Genomic DNA, 5,317 nt, shown 5'->3' with positions numbered 1-5,317 from the left:
GGCATTTCCTGCCTGGTCTTCATCAGAGCCCAGCTCGCTATCCGAACCCTCGGGCTGGTAACTCGTTTTGGCCTAAGCTTCAAGCCTTTTGGCCTCTTCAATCTTGGCCGCTAAGTCGACCCCCCGGCTTGGATCTCCTCGAGAGCCTCCCTCCGAGATAGCCACTTTGAGACAACCGAGGTGAGTTTTTCCTAGAGTTTCTCATTCAACGGAGCCCATTTATCGACCTTCTTTTTTGCCACTCGAAGCTGCACTCAGGTCGATGCCAAGTCCTCTTTGGTGGCATCCCGCTTCGATGTTGGGTGTTCTATTTTGCCTCTCAGCTTATCCGCTGAAGCCTTGACCTCATCCATCTCGACCTAAGCTGGTCGATCAAGGTTATCTTCTCCTGGATCTATGAGGTTGCGGCGTTAGCATTGGTATTTATCCTTTCGTTATCAATCTCGAGCGCTCTTACCTTCTCAACTAGAAGACCATGGTCATGTTTCGCTTTCGAGGCCTCCTTCTGGGCCTTTTCCAGTTTGGCCTGAAGGGCAAGGAGCTCGGCCATGTCCCTAAGGACTCCATCCTTCTGCTCGCAAAGAGCTTTGTGCATCTATGTTTTCCAGACCTTCTCCTTAAGCTTGAATTTGATGTGACTCACGTCCATCCTAGATCGATAAAAAATTTCATGATGAAGCATCGAAGCCTGAGACATAGAGAAAGAAAATTTTTAAAAAAAGTTAAGACAACGGGAACTCGTTAAAACAAATAGGGAAAAGGATATACCTGATTTAGCACCTGTTGGGATTTATTTAAAAGACTTGGCCCATCTACCTTGTTCATATTCACTTGGTCTTCTTCGGTTACGAAGGAACGAAGGTAGCTGGCCACTCCGACTTGCCTGGATAACATGCTAGTACTCGGTGCCACCTTGAACATGACCGTCTTCTTTCGTTGAGGGTCCACACTTGGGGCCGAAAATTGCTTCTCGAGTTTGGAGCTTGAACTCGGCCCATCTGATCCTAGTAGCATGACCCTTTTCAGGATCTCCAGATAGCCAACGCTAGAGTAATCCTCCAGCATACCGACGTCCATACCCTTGAAAAACGAGTTAAGGGCATCGTCCACAGCCCGGGATGTTTTGTTCAGTTTCTCTTCAGCAGCCCGAGCTTCATTTAAAATGGCCTTCATACAAGGCAGTGACTCTTGAATGTGGATGATGGAATCGTTCAAAGGAGGCCCTCTTCAAGATTGGAGGGGCTTCTTGCCAAGCAATAGCCACATGTTCTTCATCGAACCCCCGAGCTGAGGAGGATTTGGCCTTACGAGTAACCCCCTTCGGGGCCACCAACTCATGGTCGGCATCGATCAGCTTATGGGTGATGAACTCCATGTCCTCGTCATCCTCGGGAAAATCCTTGAGCCGTTGAAGAGTTTCAGAATTCGGGCACCCGAAGTCCTTTTGGTGCTCTTTCTTATCCTAAGCACAATCCTTTTTCTCTTTTTGGCCTCGGCAGGAGCGTCTGAGGAGTTAGGGAATCTTTTATTCTTCGTTGTCTCCTCCTTTTTCACAGTAGTTTTGTCAACAAGCTGTAGAGAAGTGGAGGATTTTGTAGACAGGGTCGAGGTCACGGCATTTGGTGGTTTGCCGAAGATTGGTGGTCTTGGGCAAGCCTGTGAAAGAAAGACTTAGCCATGACAATAATAGAATAAAAAACGACCAGAAAAAAATTCAACCAGAAAAGGGCACTCACCGTGAGAACGAGCCTCCCACTTACCCTTGGAGAGCTTATGTCACTCACGTTTGGAATAGATAAGTTGCTTGCATATACCCTCGACCCACTCCCTAAAATGCGGGACCACGTAGGGGACTCGGGGGACGTCTGTATATTAAATGAAACATGTCATGAGAATGAAAAGCAGGTATAAGAAAGGACTTTGACAACTTAAAAGAGGAAGTAAACTTATGATTCAGGTTCCACTTCTTAGGGAACGACATGAACTCAGAAGGAATGAGGTCCTCGCTATTTATACGAACAAACCAACCTTTCATACCTTGGTCCCTGTCTTCGTCTATACAGGAGAAGGGGGCCTTCTTTGCCCGAATAGCAAGTTTGATTTACCCCCCTTGGAAGATTCGGGGGTTGTAAATTTAGAGCAAGTGATCGATCGTGAACCAAGGCTCCTCCATATTGTTTGCGAAATGATGTAGAAGGGTCACGATTCTCTAAAAGGATGGGTGAACTTGCCCGAGGAAAATTTCGTACCTTTTGTAAAACTCGAGGACCACTGTATCAACAGGACCAAATGTCAAAGGATACATGTAAACACTTAAGTATCCTTCCACGTGTGTCATGATGTCCTCATCAGGATTGGGAATGACTATGTCCTTGCAATCCCATTTACAATCCTCTTGGACAGCCTCGAGCGTCTCCTCAGTAATAGAGCAAACATACCTCCACGTCTCCTCACCCTGATCCCCTTGTGTGGAGTCTTTCTCGACTTTAAAGTCATTATCTATGGAGCAGCCGCCGGAGATAAAATCTGTGAGGGGAGGTCACGGAGCTAACACCGGAGGCATTGCCTCGGTGCCGATGGTCGAGGAAGAAGTCGTCGGTGCAGTGTTCTGGGGTACCGATTATGAGGTCTTTGCCACTTCTATCTAAGTATATGACGATTTGATGATTAGATATGAAGATTTGATTTGAAGGTAAGGTATGAAGTTTTGAAGATGTACTGTGAGGATATGAAGATATGAAGAACAATTTATGAAGATTTGAATGATTGAATGAACGAATGAGAATATAAAAGGCTCGAGGGTAACTTAAGAAATTTTGAAATCACAATGTAAAAAAGTAAAAATAGGAAACCGGAACTTTTCTATGAAAAGAGTAATTAATGCATGAAGTTTCAAATTCGGTAACTACCAGGGGTAAACAACCAACGGCTGGCGCATGTCCAAAATAAGAGCGATGTGACTGATGGGATGTTCCGGTTCGTCAACTTTCTCATGGTGTGCTAGAAAAGGAACCTTGGTCAATTAGTGACTTATAATCGTTCCTATAATCTACACTCTGAAAAGTGAGGGGACTATATATGTACGGGTAAAATCGGAGATAAAGTTACCTCCAATTTTCCTTTGAGAAGCGAGGAACAACGTTTCTCGTTATTAGCTCAAGTGAGACCGAGGATGCCCACAGATCGGAACCAGGAGCGGACGGAATCGAGCATGGCTAAACCCGGAGAAACTGTAGCTCGAGCAATACAAAGAATGGAGGGTAAAGGAAAAAACGGTTAAAGAAGACAAACTGAGAGTCGAAATATCCACCATCGGCCGGATATTATGCCACGGATCACGCTCAGTCTTGATTGTAGATCGTGTTTTCGTGAGAGAAAAGGAAGGAAAGGAGTTTTACCTTATTTAGACTTGTATTAGGGTTAAAACTCCTATACTATATAAAGAGGGACCCTTTTCATTTTTGGAGACAGTTTTTGCACACATACCAAGACAAAATAAATTTACTTTGGCTTTTAGCTATTGTCCAAGTGTTCTTTAGTTGTTCATTAATTTAGTTGAATCTGAACTCTTTCTCGAGGGCTTCATTGTTATCGATTGTTAGCATTTAAGCCTAACACGGGGCTAAATTACTTCGAAATATTGGTTTGATCGCTTATTCTCATTAAAATTCAATTATTTATTGTTCTTTAATCATGTGTGTTAAATAAAATCATTTATCCTTTAAACCGCGTACCAATTTAATTATTATCCGTTTTACGGGTAAACAAAGCTGAAGTGTTAAGAGACCTGGATTGCATTTTTAAGGCTTGATATTTACAATTGAGAGGATTGGGAAACTTGGTAACTAAAAGACTTAGTTATTTTGAAAGAGGACCACATTATCACAATATCTCACGCGATTGTATTATCGCAAACATTTAGTAAATATGAGGTGCATTGTGAGCACTAGATTCGGGGAATGTCGGTTGTTGTGATCAGAGAATGTTATTATGGTCCTGTGGATGATGTGGCGCATTTTGAGAATTCAGCAAAGTTATGCAGTCATGTTCTGTTACATCGCGAAGTGATTGATACAGTGTTCATATATTGGAAGCAGGCCTGGCAGAGAATTTCGGATGTTGAAACTGGGCTCTAAGGCTCTTTTGCCTGAATAAAAGAGGATATCTTCAGATTTGATCGAGCTAATGTGCTCAACTAAGTTGTGGTAGCACAGGTAGGTGCACGAGGTGTTACACAATGATTTTGGACAACTCCAGTGCAGGTCTCAGCACGTTCGAGGACGAACGTATGTTTAAGTGGGAGAGAATGTAACGACCCGACCGGTTGTTTTGAGCTCTAGCATGTCGTTCGGCGGTTTGAGGCCGTGAGCAACTTCACATCAGGTATTATGACTTGTAAGCATGGTCGGAATTGAATTCCGAGAAGTACGGAGTTGATTTGGAAAGAGAATTCGCATTTTGGAAGCTTTAAGTTAGAGGAATTGACAAGGATTTGATTTTTGAGTAAACGACCTCGGAATCAGGATTTGAAGGTTCCAGCAGGTTCGTATGATGATTTTGGACTTGGGCGTAAGTCCGGATCAGGTTTTGGATGACCTGGGAGGGTTTCGGCGGCTATTGTGGAAGTTAGCATTTTGGAAGAATTTCATAAGTTTGGGTTAAAGTGCATTTCAGTGTTATTGATTTCTGTTAGGGATTCCGAGTCTAGAAATAGCTCCGTATGGTGATTCTGGTATTGGGAGCGCTATCGAAAGTGGATTTAGAGGTCCGTAGGTCATTTTGGAGTCATTTGGCTAAAGTTAGAAATTTGAAGGTTTTTGGGAAGCTTGACCGGAAGTTGACTTTTTAATATCGGGGTCGGATCCCGATTTCGAAAGTTGAAGTAGGTCCGTAATGTCAAATATGACTTGTGTGTAATATTTGAGGTAAATCGGGTATGATTTGAGAGGTTTCGGCATCGAATGTAGAAGATTGAAGTTCTAATGCTCAAAAAGCTAGAATTAGGGTGTGATTCGTGATTTCGACGTTGTTTGATGTGATTTGAGGCCTCGAGCAGGTGCGCATTATGGTTTAGGACTGGTTGGTATGCTTGGTCGGGGTCCCCAGGGCCTCGGGTGGATTCCGGATGGTTAACGGATCAAACTTGGAATTTGAAGAAGGAAGGAAGCAGCTACCTTTTGGTGTAACCGCACCTGCGAGGCTTGGGCCGCAGGTGCGGAGCCGCAGAAGTGGCCTTGGTGCCGCAGAAGCGAAAGTGGCTGGGCTAGGCTGGGACCGTAGATGCGGTCATCTTGCCGGAGAAGCGGGACCACACCTG

Source organism: Nicotiana attenuata, unplaced genomic scaffold, assembly GCF_001879085.1.
Source record: "Nicotiana attenuata strain UT unplaced genomic scaffold, NIATTr2, whole genome shotgun sequence".
NCBI classification, from domain to species: domain Eukaryota; kingdom Viridiplantae; phylum Streptophyta; class Magnoliopsida; order Solanales; family Solanaceae; genus Nicotiana; species Nicotiana attenuata.
This window is presented reverse-complemented; position numbering follows the sequence as displayed.